At 36.6% G+C, this 21,330-nt stretch overlaps 1 pseudogene; it reads left to right on the top strand.

The window, feature by feature from the left end:
- The window catches only part of LOC127422168 (diacylglycerol kinase beta-like), a 78,137-nt pseudogene that overhangs the window by 2,910 nt on the left and 53,897 nt on the right, over positions 1 to 21,330 (top strand).

Raw genomic sequence — 21,330 nt, 5'->3', positions numbered from 1 at the left:
TAAAGGCCTACCTTCAAATTTAGAGACTCTTTCCTTGACATCTTGGGAAAATCAAAAGAAATCAGCCAAGACCTCAGAAAAAAAATTGTGGACCTCCACAAGTCTGGTTCACAATTGGAAGCGACTACCTGAAGGTACCACGTTTATCTGTACTGTACAAACAATAGTGCGCAAGTATAAACACCATGGGACCATGCAGCCATCATATTGCTCAAGAAGGAGATGCATTCTGTCTCCTAGTGATGAACGTAGTTTGGTGCGAAAAGTGCAAATCAATCCCAGAACAACAGCAAAGGAGCTTGTGAAGATGCTGGAGGAAACAGGTAGACAAGTATCTATAGCCACAGTAAAACAAGTCCTATATTGACATAACCTGAAAGGCTGCTCAGCAAGGAAGAAGCCACTGCTCCAAAACCGGCATAAAAAAAGCCAGACTACAGTTTGCAAGTGCACATGGGGACAAAGATATTACTTTTTGGAGAAATGTCCTCTGGTCTAATGAAACCAAAATTGAATTGTTTGACCATAATGGCCATTGTTATGTTTGGAGGAAAAAGGGTGAGGAACACCATCCCAGCTGTGAAGCATGGAGGTGACAGCATCATGTTGTGGGGGTGCTTTGCTGCAGGAGGGACTGGTGCACTTCACAAAATAGATGGGATCATGAAGAAGGAAAATTATGTGGATATACTGAAGCAAAATTTCAAGATATTAGCCAGGAAGTTAAAGCTCGGTCACAAATGGGTCTTCCAAATGGACAATGACCCCAAGCATACCTCCAAAGTTGTGGCAAAATGTCTTAAGGACAACAAAGTCAAGGTATTGGAGTGGCCATCACAAAGCCCTGACCTTAATCCGATAGAAAATTTGTGGCCTTAACTGAAAAAGCATGTGCGAGCAAGGAGGCCTACAAACCTGACTCAGTTACACCAGCACTGTCTGGAGGAATGGGCCAAAATTCCAGCAACTTACTGTGAGAAGCTTGTGGAAGGCTACCCAAAACTTTTGACCCAAGTTAAACAATTCAAAGGCAATACTACCAAATACTAACAAAGTGTATGTAAACTTCTGACCCACTGGGAATGTGATGAAAGAAATAAAAGCTGAAATAAATCATTCTCTCTACTATTATTCTGACATTTCACATTCTTAAAATAAAGTGGTGATCCTAACTGACTTAAGACAGGGAATGTTTTCTATGATTAAATGTCAGGAATTGTGAAAAAGTGAGAGTTTAAATGTATTTGGCTAAGGTGTATGTAAACTTCTGACTTCAACTGTAAATATAAACAAATATAAATATACTGTATGTAAAAAAAAATAAACATACCTCTTAAAGTGTAGATCTTTGCAGATATTTTGCAGATTAATTGCTCATATTTTCACTCTATATGTGTTTATTGCATCTTTACATCTGAAGTGTTTTAATTCCTTCTCCAGATTATTCTTGAGGAAAAAGTGAAAAGCCCTATGCTTTGACAAGCACTGTTTCTGCTATCCTTTAAACAAAGTAATCCTCAAAGACTCAAATTGACACAAAGTAATCTTATTTTCTGCATTTTTATCAGGCGTGAGCATTATTCAGCAAACTGCACTTCAGCTCCCTGTGGTATGAATAAATTATGCAAATGACTATGTACTGCTCATAGCTTTACTGTTTGCTGATTTTATTTACACTGCTGTTATTTTATTTGTTTTAACTTGCAGTTATTTGTCATTTTGTGATTATTCAGAGCTTATCTTAGCCTTAATATGTTGTCACCATTACTGTGATTTGTGTCAAAAAATGAGGTCCACATGTGGTATGGAGTTAAAGCTCATGAACGATAATACACTACAATGAGTTGAAAATTTCAAAATAAAAGTTTTTTAATTTTTTTCAAAATAAAAGCTATTGTATTGGCTTAATCTTACAGAGTTCATTGAATATTTGCGCTGTAATGGGGTCCGCGTGGGCATGTTGGAGCCCAGGACGGCTGCCTATTTCGCCTGTAGGACCGGCCGGTACTTGCGTAGAAACGGGCCAGCCCAAATTACCCAGCGGCCCACCGGGAAAAGTCCCGGTGCTTTCGATGGTCCGCCCCTGTACAGAGCCATACAGGTGCATAAGCGGAGGTTGTGATGCCAGCGTTGAGAACCCCTGCCCTAGAGCAACCTTATGTTAAGAGCCTTACTCACATTTGGTTTTGTGGGTTTGACCACTAATGTAAATATTGTCAATTCTCGATGTCAGTGATGGTGATGTGGCCATTCAAAACTTGAACATTTAGATGCAACCGTTTTCTATGCTAGATTTAAAGGGATAGTTCACCCAAAATTTAAAAATCTCTCATCAATTATTCCCCCTCATGCCATTTAAGATGTGTCAATATTTACAATAAGTCCTTTTTTTTTTTTTTTTTTTTTACTATCAATCCCCACTTTTATTTTCAGTTTAACATTCTACTTTTGTTTTTGGAAATTTGCATTCTTTGTGTATATCGCCACTTACTGGTCAGGGAGAATAGTTTTAAAAGGACTTTAATATTGATCTGTTTCTCACCCACACCCCTTATATCGCTTCTGAAGATATGGAATAGTGTGGATTACTTTTATGTTGCCTTTATGTGCTTTTTGGATCTTCAAAGTCCTGGCCACCATTCACTTGCGTTTTATGGACTTACAGAACTGAGATATTCTTCTAGAAATCATAATTTGTGTTCAGCAGAAGAAAGAAAGTCATGCACATCTGGTGATGAGAGAATTTAAATTTTTAGGTGAACTATTCCTTTTAGAACCTGAGGCTGTGCTGCAATCTACTGACAAATATAGCATATTTCCTTTCTTTGTCACATCTGTTTGATGATTTTATCATTGCAATTCTAGGTTGCTTATCTCAGATCCCTGTCTCAAAAGGGAGGCATTGCTGCTGGTGTTAAACTGTAGCAAATGCTGATAACCTAACAGTTGTCTTCCTCATGCAATGCAAGAATCCTTTTGAAATGCCCATTGATGCTGTGTCAGAAATATTACGTGCTATTAACTGTTTGTGTGAAGAACATCCATAATAGACTAGTTTTTATTAAATTGAACTAAGCTTGATTAAATTGTCTTCTTGAGAGACTCAGTCCTTAGCGACACCTGTTTTATTATGCCACATAAAACAGCTTAGACTTTTGGAGTTCTTTTCAAACAAAACACTCAAAACAATGTGAATCTGAGTATTCAGTTAAATCCTAATTGCGTTGACCTCAAGTACTGTTGTTTGATGATTTTCGTCATTTTTTTTTTTTTTTTTTAATCTTTGCAGTTAAAAGCAAAACTGGGAAAGAAATCATAATTACTCTTTACAATAAGGTTCCATTCATTAGCATTGTTAATGCATTAAGTATCTTGAACTAACAATGAACTATTTTTTTACATAATTTATTAATCTTTGTTAATCTAATCTAAGTTAATAAAAATACAATTTTTCATTGTTAGTTCATATTAGTTCACAGTGCATTAACTAATGTTATTAAACACAACGTTTGATTTTAATAATGTATTACTATATGTTGAAATTAACATCAACCAAGATAAGTAAATGCTTTAAAAGTATTGTTCCTTGTTAGTTCATTTTAACTAATGTTGTTAACTGATGTTAATAAATGGAACCTTATTGTAAGTGTTACCTAAATCATTGTTACCATGATAATTTAAAATTGGTTATCAAAATGATAAAGGCCTATGTTTTGCTTCATTCTTCTCCCTGAATATCTTCTCACAGATTTTCCAGTTTTAAAGAAGAAATTGTGTTATTGCTAATGGCATTACAAGACTGCGATTTCTCTGCAAAATATACAACCAGTTGTTCATCAGGGAATAATGTAACAAGAAAACATTCTCTAGTACCTAACCTTCTTTATTTATCTTTCTCTGTCTATCTCTCCTCACAGTCATGTTTAGGCTTTGACACAGGTGTTAATGGGTTTTTAGACAGTAAGGTAAAAGACCTTATTATTCTAAACCAAACTTTGTTTCTCCAGTTCATATTTGCATTGTTGGAACAACAACAAACCTAGTGGTTAGGTGCTATATTGTTTGTATTCACTAAATCAAAGGTGCTCCGTGTCACTCCTAGAATTCTACCTTGCTGTTTGGTTCCAGACCTGCCTGCTGTTTTCAAGTGAACCCGAAGACCTCGATTTGCTGGTTCTAGAGTTGGAATTAATCTTTTGTAGAAAGGTAGATCTTTGGGAGCTGGACTGAGCACTCCTGTACATTATTTTGGTGTAGCTGTTTTTGCAAGATCCTTGTTATATCAGTGATCATTTTTCCTCACTGTTTTTAATTGGAACAGGAACTGGAGCACATTATCTCTCAAACGATGCATGTTGCAGAATATGTGGAGTGGGACGTCACAGAACTGAAGCCGGTAAAATAAACTAGAATTTGACCTTGGTCTTTTCAATACACAATCACCAGTAAGTCTAAATGAGTCTGTCGGCCCATTGTAGAATGTAACCTAATTGTAGTTTTCTGCATTGTATCCTGCACATTTATCAGGCTGATCCAGCCATTCTTGAATGAGGAATTTAATCTCATCAGTATTGAAAAATCAAAACCCAGCATTCAATTTTCCCACTAGATGGAGTCCTCCACTCATTTTAAATGTCTTGCAGCTTTTAAGTTTAACTGTCAGCTGCAGCCTGTAGTCTGACACTTTATGTGCCCAGTATTGCCATGGCATACTGATTGTTAAAGATGTAGATTTGAAAGAATTCCTTTTTCTTCCACCACCTATAAAACCCTGTATGTGCAGAATGCCCTGTTTTCCTCAGTTTTATCTTTAAGTCTTTGCAGCTGTCTTCCTCTATATCTCAGTCTTTCTCTCTCACATTCTTTCTCTGTCTTGCAGAATGTAAAGGATGATGGACAGCATGTGATGTGTGGAGACTGAAGCACTTCAGTAAACCTGTATACTGTAACCTTTGTCTCAAAATGCTGATTGGACTGGGCAAGCAAGACCTTTGCTGCTCCTGTTAGTACAGCGCTAGTCAGAGATACAGTACAGTACTGTTCCATTAACCACACAATAGATTTGTTATTTTTGCCTTTTTGAATATCAGTGATATAATCCCAAATGAATAGATATGTGTAAAAAACAATATTCTAATGTGAAATATAAATATGCTAATGTGACCTCTATTAAATAACCTAAATGTCTTAAGACAATGATATACATATAACAGAGATTGAAACCAAGACACCATATTATCATCTGAAAATGTAAATATATTTTGTCTATACTATATTGAGTCTCACTTCCTTAAGTTGTTTTAATGTTTTCAAGAGAAATCTTAGAATTTTAAACATGAAACAACAAGAAATAATTACCTGATTCATTAAATGTATTTATTTAGAAATTTACAGACAAGAGACCAGTTATTTTGATGTCAAATTATTCAAAACCAATGCACATTACTGACAACTATTGCATGTTGCTTTGTAAATGAAATGTCTGTCCCTCTGTTTTATAGTCTGTAAGTACACCGTTCACGAGAGATGTGTGGCTCGAGCCGTCCCGTCCTGCAAAAGCATTTGTTGCATAATGTTGATTAGCACAAACATGAATTTCGACTAGTTCCTCCTTTAAAAGAGCACAAATCGTGGGGCCTGGGTAGCTCAGTGAGTATTGACGCTGACTACCACCTCTGGAGTCGTGAGTTTGAATCCAGGGTGTGCTGAGTGTCTCCAGCCTGGTCTCCTAAGCAACCAAATTGGCCCGGTTGCTAGGGAGGGTGGAGACACATGGGGCAACCTCGTGGTCTCGATTAGTGGTTCTCGCTCTCAATGGGGCATGTGGTAAGAAGAATATTCTGAACCTCCACATGCTGTGAGTCTCTGCGGTGTCATGCACATTGGACGTGGATTGATGGTCTCAGAAGCGGAGGCAACTGAGACTTGTCCTCCGCCACCCAGACTGAGGTGAGTAACTGCGCCACGACGAGAACCTAGTAAGCAGTGGGAATTGGGCATTCCAAATTGGGCAGAAAAGGGGATAATATATATATATATACACACACTGTATATAAAAAGCAAAAATCAAGGTTCCAGTGAGGCACTTACAATGGAAGTGAATGGGGGCCAATTTTTCAGTGATAAAATACTCACTTTTTCAAAAGTATAATCACAAGATATAAAGGATATGTGTAAACATGTGTAATGTTATAGCCAATTTTACAACTTCGCTACCATGACAATGTAATGTCAAAAAACCCTAAAACGACTGTAAAAATAAAAATTAAACAACTTAACAGCTCAAATAATACACAAGTTTTAACAGAAGAATTAATACAAGTGCTTTTATAAAATTATAAGTTTCAAATTTCTGTATAAACCCTCCAAAAATTGGCCACGTTCATTTCTATTGTCCCCATTCACTTCGATTGTAAGGACCTCACTGTAACATCGATTTCTGCTTTTTTTTAAGAAAAGGAGGAATGAGTCAAAATACATTTTTGTTGTAATCAACATAATGCCACAAATGCTATCGATTTAGCTTAACTTGTATTGAACCCGGAACATTCCTTTAAGTCCAAGAAAAACACAGATGTGTGTCAAATTGTAGTGTTTAAAAACCAGCACGCTTGGATCACCATTGCTTCATGGGGTTTAGACCAAGGGATTCTTTTCAGCTAATGAAATTAGAAACAAATTCAGCAATGCTAATTACAAGATTAACCTGGTTTAAAGGGAGTACACCAAATACAGCAATGTCTTAATCAACGCTTTTGCTTATTTGTCTGTTTTTCTTTCTTTCTTTTTTCTTTTGTTTCAGGTTTTGTTATCTACCTACAATGGCAAGTAAAATTATATGAATCCTTACAGTTATGCATACATTTGTCTTAAAATCTGGTTTGATCATCTAAGTTACAATAATGAACAAACACAATCTGTTTTAACTAATAACACACAAATTATTGTATTGTTCTTGTCCATATTTAATACATAATTCAAACAGTCACAGTGTAGGTTGGAAAAAGTATGTCAACCCCTAGGCTAATGATGTCAATAAAAGCTAATTAGAGTCAGGAGTTGGCAAACCTGGCATCCAGTTAATGAAATGAGATTGGAGGTGTGTGTTAGAGCTACTTTGACTTATAAAAAAACACTCAAACATTTGGAGTTTTCTATTCACAAGAAGCATCTGCTGACATGGACCATGCCTCGCAACAAAGAGATCTTTGAAGACCTACAATCAAAAATTGTTGCTTTGCATAAAGCTGGAAATGGTTACAAAGTTATCTCGAAATGCTTATTCATCTGTCTAACTGTGGTCTATAAGTGGAGATGATTTAGTACTGTGGCTACTCTTTCTAGAAGTGGCCGTCCAGCCAAGATGACTCAAAGGGCATACCGCAGAATGCTCAATGAAGTAAAAAAGAACCCTAGAGTGACAGCTAAAAACCTGAAGGAATCACAGGTTAACATCTCTGTTCATGAGTGTACTATATGGAAAACATTAAACAGGCGTGGTGTCCTGCTATGGATAGAATAGAAGGAAGCCGCTGCTTTCCAACAAAAACATTGATGTGCACCTGAAGTTCACCAAAGACCACCTTGACCCTCCACAACGCTACTAGGAAAAAAATTTGTGGACTGATGAAACGAAGGTTGAATTGTTTTGGAAGAATGCACAGCACTATGTATGGCGTTAAACGGGCACCGCATACCAACATGAAAACATCATCCCAACGGTGAAGTATGGTGAAGGGAACATCATGATTTGGGGCTGCTTGGGGGCCTGGACTGCTTGCCATCATCAAGGGAAAAACTTTAATCAAGATATCCTACAGGATAATATCAGAGTGGTACCAGCTGAAGCACAGTAGAAGTTGGGTGATGCAGCATGACAATGACCCTAAACATTTTAGTAAATACACTACAGAATAACTTAAAAAAATAAATAAATAAATAAATCCACCTTTTGGAGTGGCCCAGTCAGAGCCCAGTCCTTAACCCAATAGAGATGCTTTGGAATGACCTCAAGAGAGCCGTTCACACCAGACATCCTAAGAATATGGCTGAGCTGAAGCAAATGGTCCAGAATTCCTTCTGAACATTATGCAGTTCTGACCTGCAGCTACTGGAAATGCTTGGTTGAGGTTATTGCTGCCAAAGAAGGATTGACAAGTTATTAAATGCAGGGGTTTACTTACTTTTTCCACAGCACTGTGAATGTTTAATGGGATGTGTTCAATAAAGATATGAAAGATTACAATTGTGTGTTGTTCGTTTAAGCACATTGTGTTTGATGAAGATAACATTCTACAACCAATTAATGCTGTAAACCAGCTAATTCCAAAGATTCACATAATTTTTCTTACCACTGTATATACATTTAGATTATCTTCACATATAAAATTTTTTACATATTTTTTAACAAATTCACACACATTTATTACTGTGTGTGTGTGTGTCTCTCTCTCTCTCTCTCTCTCTCTCTCTCTATATATATATATATTAATGACTTTTGTTTTTATTTTTATTTTTTAATTTTTTTATAGATTATGCATAAATTCTAGGTTGAGGAGGGAAACTGTCCAACCAAGTGCCATAAATGTCACAAAACCATCAAATTGTACCAGGGGTTTACAGGCCTTCACTTGTCTGGTGCCAGATAACAGAGTTTTTTAACCTTAGTCTCATTAAACATGATTATTACAGTTTTGGGTGCATATAATTAGGACCATCTGTTATTACTGGAGGGTTTAAATTATTATAATCTGCTATTATTAAGGTTTTTGTAACTTTCAGTATGTAGTGTACTAAGTTATTGGTGTACAACTATTGCAGAGCAATTTGTACACAGTGTAATTTTAGGTATACTGTACAGGTAATGCTATAATATAATTTTGAACATTATGCTGTCTTATTTTAATATTTGTATTTAGATGGCAGTGGTTCTAATGCAAAATCTGGTTCCATTTTTTTCCATTATGACAAATTCAACATATACGTAAGCATCTAAATATGTAAGACAATCAGTCTGTATGTAAATGATAATAATCAGTTATCTGATCTGTTGTAATATTTTGATGGTTTTCCTCTATCCTGCAGCTACACAACAAGTGAGCCTCACTCGTTAAACCCGAATGTGACTGCAGATCACTGAGAGATCACATACTCCCTCCAAACACATTATGTCCTGTTGTACTGGTAATATTTCATATTTCTTTTCATATGTTATTTTTGGAATTTGTTGTTACATAAACCTCAGCTCTTATAGAACTTGCATTTGACATTTAACTACAGGAGAGGCCGTCTACTGTGAGAAAAAACTCCAGCCTGAAGGCCGGGGGAAAATACAAAGGACCAATTCAGTGTCAGTGTATAGACAGGAGTTACAGGAGATCTATAAAACCCTCTAAAGACTTATGCATTTATAATTTACTTATTTATTTACTTAATATACAGCTTATACATATAAATTTTGCCTATGTCCATTTCCTGACAAATCTGAAATTAATTGTTGGTAGTTTTAAGTAGTCAGTAATGATAAAGTGACTGGTAGTGTACCCTTCCTGCAAGTAGATAGAGACAAATACAATTGTGCAGTTAAACTGTGCTTCTAAAGAGTTAATTTAAAAGTCAATTTAAAACTCCTTAATGCTGTCTGTCAGTCATAATAATCAGTGCCTTTTGGGGGCTCTAAGCAAAACTTTGTGTGGGGCCCCTAGCCAGTTTTTTTGCAACCCCCAAAACAATTCCCCCATCCCTTAAGCCTTTCTCGCCAATATTATGGAACATTAGTATATATTACTTTTTTATACTGACAATAAGGCAACAGTATCTAAGGTGCCAAATTTCAATAAACAATAGGAAAAGGAATATAAGGCCAGTCTGCAGTGTCAGTTGCCAGGGCACTTGCTGGCTGTACATTACCGGGGTCTGTGCTGGTGTTGCTGGTCTTACTGATAAACTTGAGAATTGTCCCTGAGGGCAGCTATAAAAACAATTTGATTCTTCATTTGAAATGGCCTAACACAGTGCTAAGTAATGATATCAGCTAAGTTTACATTGATGACACATTTTTTTGCATTTTATTTTGACTTTTATAAGCTAAAACTTTTTATAAACTTTTATAATCTATAAACTATAAGAACTAAAACGTACAACAGACCAAAAATAATAAAACAATGAACAAGAGTAAATGAAAACAGGCTAAAGACAGATAGAAACACAATAATATGGCAGTCAGACAAATTAACAATGAAATAAATGCTCGCCGACAATAACACTCTAGACCACCTAGCTTTCTGAAAAATTATAACACGTGAGAGAGTTTCACATCTGAATGCTTTTTGATGGCATATTTTACCGGAATTTGATATGAAGGAATATGAAGTAAGCATATGAGAATCCATCATTATTTCTCTAAATGTGCAAAATTTGGACTAAAAGTTCTTATACTGTAGATATTATTTTTTGAAGCATTGACATGACATTCAGCAGAGCTTACATGATTGAATATGTATGTGCATCTTTATTACATTCTAAAACAAATATGTCTAATTTTGATTTTGCATGCTTTGATACAAATTAAAAAATTACTTTTGATGTGGCATTGTAATTTCGAAGCTGGACACCTGGAGTATGAGCTTTGCAATGATAATGTAAAGATTAAATAATATTTTATATATGATAAATAGTCAATTCATTTTTATTTGTAGAGCACTTTTCACAATACACATAATTTCAAAGCAGCTTTACAGAAAAATTATGTTACAACATCTGTAATGTCTTAAAGTACTTCTTGAGTAGTTTCATTGAAAAAAAGTCATTGAAAATCATGCCTTAAAATAATTATTAAAATTGCCTTAAAAATAGTACATACCTTCATACTCTCTCTTTTCACATTCCTGCCACATTTTCTCATTTTTTCTGCTCCTGACCGACTGGTAGCTTCAATTCATATGTTATGTGTCATTACCTGGTACTGTTAAACATCTTTGACAGCATGGGGGCCCCCTGGTGGATCGGGGTCCCTAGGCAACTTGCAGAGTTTGCGTTTAGGGAGGACCGGCACTGGTCATAATACTTGATTTTTCAGCACATTCTGTGAACAACTTGGAATTTCCTTGTAAAATCATCTGTTATAGGTGAAGTTTTAGCCAAAATTACATTTATATCCAAAGAGATAACCAAATATTCAATATTAGGGGGGACCAAATGTAGCAAAAGTGTAAGAATCGGTCATTGGAAAACCCTTACTGATTGACGGCTAATTTGAAGAATGGGGGGATATGTCCCCCTCAATGTCTAAGGTGGTTACGGCCCTGTTTGTATCTGAAAATCACGTTTGCTATGAAGTTAGTAAACATTCATAAATCATAACAAGGCAACAGTTACACTGCAGTGACCTGCCATGACTGGGCGTTGTCTTAACATAGTAATGACAGAAGGAAAAAAGACTAATCATGTCCTGGGTCATCCATCTTGGCTGGCGGCGGCTAACCAGTGTAATAATCAGGATTATTATTTATAATTAGAGGAAGTAATGGATCACTCCTCGCCGGACAAGCAGCTCATTAATTCACCTGGGCCTGCTGGGATTGTTTCGATGGGTCCTGTTTTAAGCACTTCATCTGTGTCACTGTCCACCGGAAGACGACTCACACTTGCTGGATTAGTTTGTGCGCGTGTCTTCCGTTCCAAAACCCCACAATAATCATGCGGCATCCAGGCAGAAAAGTGACTCATGGTCAAAGCCTGTCATTAATGACTAAATATGGAGATGATTACTTTGCTAGCTCCAACTCATGACGTTTGTTTTCATAAGTAGCGCATCATCAGGTTTTACGACATTTTGGAATGAATTATTTTCAGATCTGTTTGACCTGAAAGCGCCCCATTAGTGTTCCGGTGGTGTTACGCTGTAGGAAGTAGGCTTCTGTTTTTATAATTATGAAGAAGGGAGAGAGAAAATCTGGGTCATAAAGCAAAACAATTTGCAAACCACTGCCCTAGAATCTATATTGACTCAAAATGTTTCTAAATTTTGATATTTCCCAATGCTTTTTTTAATTACTGAAATGTTTAGATTACATCGTCAGAGGGAACTCATTCATTGTTGGTTTTTGTCAACCCTAAAAGTGGAGGCAAACAAAGGGAGAGGTGAGAATTGATAAAGATGTGGTCACCTCTTAATGAGAAGTTTACAACCCATTTATTTACATATAACATTTTAATCTAGCTGCATATTTTTTTGTCATATTTTATAGGTCACTACAGTTTGCTTGACAACAACCGCATACTCTACAATCTGCAGCATCAGTCAAATGAGCAATATACTGGATGTGTTTGTGGTTAAGAGAGAATTTTTTTTTAAAAAATCAAACTCCAGTTCCAATTCCAGGTTTTATAAAAAAAATTAAATTCTAATCCGATTGATTTTCATTTTTGCCATTTTATAGATGCAATTAGAACTTTTTGGATCCTATTGGAGGATCTAACCAGATCAATTTAAATTTGAATTCCATTTTTGGCATCCTATAGATTTGATTAGAGCTTTTTGGATACTAAATGAGAATTTTATCAGATTAGTTCCAATTTGAATTCCATTTTTGGCATTCATAGATCCTTTAAGAGCTTTTTGGATCATATTGAAGTATTTTACCAGATCAGTTTCGGTCCGTATTCCATTTTTGGCATCCTTTGGATCTGATTAGAGCTTTTTGAATCCTAAATGAGTATCTAACCAGATCAGTTAAAATTGGAATTCCATATTTGTCTTCCTAGGGATCCAATTAGAACTGTTTGAATCCTAAAGAAGGATCTAACTTGGTTAGTTTCAATTCGAATTCCATTTTTAGGATCTTAAGGATCAAATCAGATCCTAGGTGAACATTTTCCATGTGGATGAGATGGTATTGGTGGCCAATATGTTTTTATATAACTTTTCCATCTTATTAGGTGACCAAATTACCAAATTCTCAGTTAATTTTGTTTATTCATCCACTACTTTTCTTTGATAACTTATTTTTCAAACCCAAGGGTTCCATCTAACCAGGATGTTAAAGTGACTAGATAATTTGAAAGTTAAATTGTTTCTAACTTCTGCCCTGTCCATATGGCTAGGATCCTTTGAAAGTTACAATACCTCCTGAACCCTGGTCAAGTGTACAACCTGGCCAAGAAAGTCCCCACGCCTGGGTGAGTTACATTTCTTAAAACACATATTACAGACTGTCTAGCTTTCAAGGAAATATATTGTTGTGCAACATTCTCAGCCTAAGGTGATAACGGTTAAAGGAATAGTTCCCCCAAAAATTACGATTCTGTCAGTGTTTACTCACTGTCCAACCAAATCCATATAAGTGACTTTCCTCCGAGGAACACAAAAGGAGAAATTCTGAAGAACGTACTGGTCTCGCTTTTTCCATGCAATTACAATAAATGGGGACTGGTTCTTTAAAGCTTCAAAAGGGATGCAGAAGCACTATAAAAGTGGTCCATATGACTTGTGCACTAAATTCCAAGTCTTGAAGCTGTACAATAGCTTTGTGTGAAGAACAGAACAAAAATTAAGTGGTTATTGATTTGTACAAATAAATGCATGGAAAGGGGTCAACAGTACATTCTTCAAAATTTCCCTTGTGTTCCTTGGAAGAAAGTAATACGGGTTTGGAATGACATGTGGGTGAGTAAATGACGACAGTGTTTTTATTTTTTGTTGAACTATTCCTTTAAGACAACCCAGTGTTAATAATATATTGTATATTCAGATGCTGATTGATAATAATGCACACTAATTCATGCAAGAGAGTCTCCTCTCTCTCTCTGTGTTAGCTGTAAAGGCAAACATTATTAAAGGGTTAGTTCCCCCATCACAAACACAGCAGAGAACAAAGGCAGTGTTTGGATGTCTCTAGTGCTGACATTCAGCTGGTAATAATAGATACATGTTAGTGTTAGTGTGTTGCCACTCTCAGGGCCTTCTGTGATCATGCATACCAACAGTGGATCACGCATACCAACAGTACCAACAGTCAATCAAACGCACGACATGGGGCTCTGTCATGAGTGACTGAATTTGTGATTAGTATGCCAGATATGTGGTCACTTTTGAGTTAAGTGCATAGCTGTCAAGGTTGTGTAAATATTCAATGATGCTATATTTCGAAAATTGAATTTTAAAGAGCAATAAAGCAGAAATGTTATTGTGGGATGTTTCCATGGAAGTTATACAGTACATAATTCTGTAGATGACATTAACTTTCAACACTGTGCATTTAAGTATAGCTGTCAAGATTTACATCAGAGAAACATTACAATTTTATTGAAGTAGATGTGTCCAAATACTTTCTCCCAACTTAAAATGCAGAAACAATTATTAAGTAAGCTTTTGGTAGGTTGATTTTCATAAATATTGTGGTGCTATCAAAGCATTGCTCTTGACCATAACTTGACATAGCAATATTGGCTCAACCAATGGTGTAAAATTAGGGCGGGACTATCACCAAAGGCAGATATGGGACATTTTTCAGGGAACCTGTTTGAAAACACTTTTTGCAATACCTTTTGGTGATTGTAATGGCGCAGACTTCACCTTTAAAGATAATTTTCAAGATAAATAAAAAGGTGGATCGACTTTATTGATCCCCGAGTGGAAATTTTAAATGCGACAGGCATAAAGGCAGGTTTTTGTCCCTCTATGCCTCTGATAAATTTTTTTCTGGGTTACGAATATTTTATAAATACCCCACTGAGTGCCAAGACACACCATTAAGTGACCTTGTCAACCAATTTTCTTTTGAAAGTATTGATTATGGCATCTTTTGAAGTCCTTCTGACTAGGTCAGGTGTAGCCTATGTATTGACGTGTTCTGCTAGACTTTATGCATTCGCGGTCGCATCTGTTGAAATAATGCATGACCTTTGCATAGTCATGTGATGATAATGTCTCATTCCTTTGTCAAGGTGACTGTCAGCTATAGCTTGTGGTGGAGATTGTACCACTGGATGGATTCTGGACGTCATTGGTTTGTTCCGATTATGTGAAAATGGAAACACAAAATAATAACAATTTTAAATTTAGCACTGGTTATTTGGTTAAGAAAACAGGGACCCGTTATGGTCTCCTAAGCAACCAAATTGGCCCGGTTGCTAGGGAGGGTAGTGTCACATGGGGTAACCTCCTCGTGGTCGTTCTAATGTGTTTCTCGCTCTCAGTGGGGCACGTGGTGAGTTGCGCATGTATGCCACGGAGAATAGCGTGAAGCCTCCACATGCGCTATGTCTCCACGGTAATGCTCTCAACAAGATGTGATATGTGATAAGATGCTTGGGTTGATGGTCTCAGATGCAGAGGCAACTGGGATTCGTCCTCTGCCACCCGGATTGACGCGAGTCACTATGCCACCATGAGGACTTAGAGCGCATTGAGAATTGGGCATTCCAAATTGGGGAGAAAAAAGGGAGAAAAAAAGAAAACAGGGACCCATAAGTTAAGTACATTACATTTTCTGTTTGGGTTCATTTTGCAAAAACAACTGGCTGACCAGGGCCACCAGTTGCCCATTCCTCTCTTTTAAAAGCTGGAGTCGTGTGTATCGGGGCTTTCATATTGTTGCCATGTTGTAAATTAAATCCAGGAAGTTTTCATTATTGGCTTAATAAAAACAGCAAGCTAAAGTAAACTTTATAACAAAGACATCTTGAGAAAATACAGTAAGAAATGCATTTTCCCAGAAACATGTTTTCTTCTTGTTTTCAGAGGTTTTATACAGAAGTGATTTTGTTATCTGGCGAAAAAGTAAAATTTTTATTTTTTGCAGAACTAAATCCATTACATTCGTACCTGTATTTTAGATTCAAAAAATAAGATGATTATCTTTCTTCTAGAAATGGCATATTACTTATATAATCTAGAGAATAGTCTCTACAGGTGATTTTTTTTTAGATGACTGTGTCCTCATTTAGTCCTTTATTTGTCAAAAATTGCCTCAATTTTTTATCAATCAAAACAAAGGCAGAGTAATAGACAGAGAAATGTTGTGAAGATAAGGCCATAGATAAGACAGGAGAATAGCTTTTTATGTTTGAATGCTTCAGAGTGGATAAAAAGTGTGTGACCTGTTTGTTTGTCAATGCCATTTTTTCAATTCTACATATACATACAGATATACATAAACAGTGGGGTCCATATCTTTTAGACAATCTGTTAAAATGCTTCTACTTTGCATTTTCTTAATTTAATAATAATGGAAAAAAGGCAGTTTTAAATGAAAAATATATACATCTTGGTAGCACTTTATAATAAAGTTGCATTTGTTAACATAACATTGTAAATGCATTATATATCATGAAATAATAACGAAAATATTATTTTACAGCATTTATTAATATTGGTTAATATTAGGAATATACAATTGTTCATTGTTAGTTCACGTTAGTAAAATGCATTAACTGATGTTAACACACTGTATAGAACTTTTCATTTTAAACAAACATTAGTATATGTTGCCGTTAATATTAAACAAAATTAATGAGTGCTCTTCAAGTGTTGTTCATTGTTAGTTCATGTTTACTAATGTAGTCATGAACACAACCTTACTGCAAAGTTCTTTTGAAATTACAAAAATCTCATTCTCAGTGTGACTTTTGGTCCTTGCTGTACATACTGAACATATACGGTAAAGGAAGAAATAAGGTAAATGTATAGGGATTTGACTGTACTATATGTATTTGTAGGGTAAATTCAGGGAAATTGGGCCACTATTTGGTATTGAGATGGAAAAAGTGTCCCAGTTTACCTGACTTCAACTTACATACAGTATACTGTAGCGAATCCCTATAAAAGCACTTGAGATGTATTCCCTTGAGCAGCGGTAAAGTAACAATTCTTTTCTCTGCCCTGAAAAAAGTAACCTTGTTTGGAATCATGGGACAGACTCTTCTGATCTGTTGCATCTTTTCCTATAGCTCTCTGAAGTGCTGTTCTTTTTTCTAGGTAAAGCCAACTTTGAACAGAATTCTCCTGTGTGTGTACTTCCTCTCGGCACAGGAAATGACCTCGCCAGGTGCCTGCCTTGGGGTGGAGGTAAATTAAATTTTTCTTTTTCTTTCATTTGATGGTGCTATTAAAATGAGGCTTGTAGAAATCATCTGGAGTCATGTGAAACTTCTGATAAAACATGTACCAATGTAAATACTGTGTTATTTTCACTGCTGTTGTTTTTGCATTTCATATGCTCATTTATGACTACTTAGAACAAATAGTACTTTCATAGCAGTGCATAGAGTATAAATAGCAGCAGCCCATTGGAGCCAAACCCTGATACACCATATCAGTGTAGATTGAGTAGCTGTAGTGCGACCTTTGGGTTTCAGGCTATGGGGGAGAAAGTCTTTTGAAGACCCTTGATAAGGACATTTAGAACAGTTATGAAGTGATTTTTGACAGGTGGAAGACTGACATCGCTCCTCTAGACAAAGAAGGGGGAGGAGATCCAGCCCCATGCAGCATCGTAAACAATTAATTCTCTATCAGCGTGGTTAGTCATTGTATGTAGATTTGCTTTGCTTGTTATGTGGCACTATAAAAGCTTATGTTGAAATATAAGATGAAAAATAGAAAAATGTGGTTTCATTTTTGAATGACACATCCTGTTTAAGATTCAGGATGTTTGAAGATGTATAAAGTCCATTCATCTCAAGTTTGCATAGATTAATTGCACAAATATTTGACAACCTGGAAGTGTCCAAACATTTATTTTGTCTTTATTTTATATATATATATAAACATACAGTTGAAGTCAGAAGTTTACATACACCTTAGCCAAATACATTTAAACTCAGTTTTTCACAATTACTGACATTTAATTGTAGAAAACATTCCCTTTCTTAGGTCAGTTAGGATCACTACTTTATTTTAAGAATGTGAAATGTCAGAATAATAGTAGAGAGAATGATTTATTTCAGCTTTTATTTCTTTCATCACATTCCCAGTGGGTCAGAATTTACATACACTTTCTTAATATTTGGTAGCATTGCCTTTAAATTGTTTAACTTGGATCAAATGTTTTGAGTAGCCTTCTACAAGCTTCTCACAATAATTTGCTGGAATTTTGGCCCATTCCTCCAGACAGAACTGCTGTAACTGAGTCAGGTTTGTAGGCCTCCTTGCTCGCACACTCTTTTTCAGTTCTGCGCACAAATGTTCTATCAGATTGAGGTCAGGGCTTTGTGATGGCCACTCCAATACCTTGACTTTGTTGTCCATAAGCCATTTTGCCACAACTTTGGAGGTATGCTTGGGGTCATTGTCCATTTGTGACCGAGCTTTAACTTCCTGGCTGATGTCTTGAGATGTTGCTTCAATATATCCATATAATATTCCTTCCTCATGATGCCATCTATTTTGTGAAGTGCACCAGTCCCTCCTGCAGCAAAGTGCCCCCACATCATGATGCTGCCACCCCCATGCTTCATGGTTGGGATAGTGTTCTTCAGCTTACAAGTTTCACCCTTTTCCTCCAAACATAATGATGGTCATTATGGCCAAACAGTTCAATATTTGTTTCATTAAACCAGAGGACATTTCTCCAAATAGTAAGATCTTTGTCCCCATGTGGACTTGCAAACTGTAGTCTGGCTTTTTTATGGCGGTTTTGGAGCAGTGGCCTCTTTGCTGAGCAGCCTTTCAGGTTATGGGGATATAAGACTCGTTTTACTGTGGATTTAGGTAGAAACTTGTCTACCTGTTTCCTCCAGCATCTTCACAAGGTCCTTTGCTGTTGTTCTGGGATTGATTTGCACATTTCGTACCAAACTACGTTAATCTCTAGGAGACAGACTGCGTCTCCTTCTTGAGCGGTATGATGGCTTCATGGTCCCATGTTAATACTTGCGTACTATTGTTTGTACAGATGAACGTGGTACCTTCAGGTGTTTGGAAATTGCTCCCAAGAATGAAGCAGACTTGTGGAGGTCCACAGTTTTTTTCCTGAGGTCTTGGCTTATTTCTTTTGATTTTTCCTTGATGTCAAGCAAAGAGGCACTGAATTTGAAGGTAGGCCTTAAAATACATCCACAGGTACACATCCAATTGACTCCAATTAGCCAATTACCCTATCAGAAACTAATTGGCTAATTGCCAAGGCTTGACATCATTTTCTGGAATTTTCCAAGCTGCCTAAAGGCACAGTTAACTTAGTGTATTTAAACTTCTGACCCACTGGAATTGTGATAGTCAATTAAAAGTGAAGTAATCTCTTTGTAAACAATTACTGGAAAAATTACTTGTGTCATTCACAAAGTAGATGTCCTAAGCGACTTGCCAAAACTATAGTTTGCTATTATGAAATCTGTGGAGTGGTTAAAAAATTAGTTTTAATGACTTCAACCTAAGTGTATGTAAACTTCTGACTTCAACTATATATATATATATATATATATATATATATATATATATATATATATATATATATATATATATATACCATTTTTAAAGAAAACATGAGTGAGCAGGCCAAACACATTTCTTTTATTTCTTATGGGATTCATATTCAACTGTAGGTTATAACAGAATGGCACAATCATAAAACAAAACATGGCAACAAAGAAAAAAAATGAAATTACCCCTGTTCAAAAGTCTGCATACCCTTAGTTCTTAATACTGTGTATTGCCCCCTTTAGCATCAATGACAGCATGCAGTCTTTTGTAATAGTTGTCTATGAGGCCCCAAATTCTTGCAGGTGGTATAGCTGCCCATTCGTCTTGGCAAAATGCCTCCAGGTCATGCAAAGTCTTTGGTCGTCTTGCATGAACCGCACGTTTGAGATCTCCCCAGAGTGGCTCGATGATATTAAGGTCAGGAGACTGTGATGGCCACTCCAGAACCTTCAACTTTTTCTGCTGTAACCACTGGAGGGTCAACTTGGCCTTGTGCTTAAGGTCATTGTCGTGCTGGAAAGTCCAAGAGCATCCCATACGCAGCTTTCGTGCAGAAGAATGCAAATTGTCTGCCAGTATATTCTGATAACATGCTGCATTCATCTTGCCATCAATTTTCACAAGATTCCCCGTGCCTTTAGAGATCACACACCCCCAAAACATCAGTGAGCCACCATGCTTCACAGTGGGGATGGTATTCTTTTCACTATAGGCCTTGTTGACCCCTCTCCAAACATAGCGCTTATGGTTGTGACCATAAAGCTCTATTTTGGTCTCATCACTCCAAATTACAGTGTGCCAGAAGCTGTGAGGCGTGTCAAAATGTTTTTTTGTGACATTGGCGCAGTAAAGGCTTCGTTCTGGCAACTCGACCTTGCTGCTCATTTTTGTTCAAGTATCGTCTTATAGTGCTCCTTGAAACAACCACACCATCTTTTTCCAGAGCTGCCTGTATTTCTCCTGAGGTTACCTGTGGGTTTTCCTCTGTATCCCGAACAATTCTTCAGACAGTTGTGGCTGAAATCTTTCTTGGTCTACCTGACCTTGGCTTGGTATCAAGAGATTCCCAAATTTTCCACTTCTTAATAAGTGATTGAACAGTACTGACTGGCATTTTCAAGGCTTTGGATATCTTTTTATACCCTTTTCCATCTTTATAAAGTTCCATTACCTTGTTATGCAGGTCTTTTGACAGTTCTTTTCTGTTCCCTATGGCTCAGTATCTAGCCTGCTCAGTGCATCCACGTGAGAGCTAACAAACTCATTGACTATTTATACACAGACACTAATCGCAATTTCAAAAGCCACAGGTGTGGGAAATTAACCTTTAATTGCCATTTAAACCTGTGTGTGTCACCTTGTGTGTCTGTAACAAGGCCAAACATTCAAGGGTATGTAAACTTTTGATCAGGGCCATTTGGGTGATTTCTGTTACCATTATGATTTAAAAAGGAGCCAAACAACTATGTGATAATAAATGGCTTCATATGATCACTATCCTTTTTTTTTTTTTTGCATGATCAGTCATATTTTCAAAATCAATGCCAAAATGTCACAATTTCTGCCAGGGTATGCAAACTTTTGAGCACAACTGTATATACACCAATCAGCAACAACATTAAAACCACCTGCCTAATATTGTGTAGGTCCCCCTTGTGTCGCGAAAACAGCGCCAACCCGCATCTCAGATTAGCATTCTGAGATGATATTCTTCTCACCACAGTTGTACAGAGCGGTTAAATGAGTTACTGTAGACTTTGTCAGTTCAAACCAGTTTGGCCATTCTCTGTTGACCTCTTTCATCAACAAGGCGTTTTCTGTCCTCAGAACTGCCGCTCACTGGATGTTTTTGGTTTTTGGCACCATTCTGAGTAAATTCTAGAGATTGTTGTGTGTCAAAATCTCAG

Source organism: Myxocyprinus asiaticus, chromosome 31 (assembly GCF_019703515.2).
Source record: "Myxocyprinus asiaticus isolate MX2 ecotype Aquarium Trade chromosome 31, UBuf_Myxa_2, whole genome shotgun sequence".
NCBI lineage: Eukaryota > Metazoa > Chordata > Actinopteri > Cypriniformes > Catostomidae > Myxocyprinus > Myxocyprinus asiaticus.
Note: the sequence above shows the minus strand (reverse complement) of the source record. Positions and strands in the feature narration are given on the sequence as shown.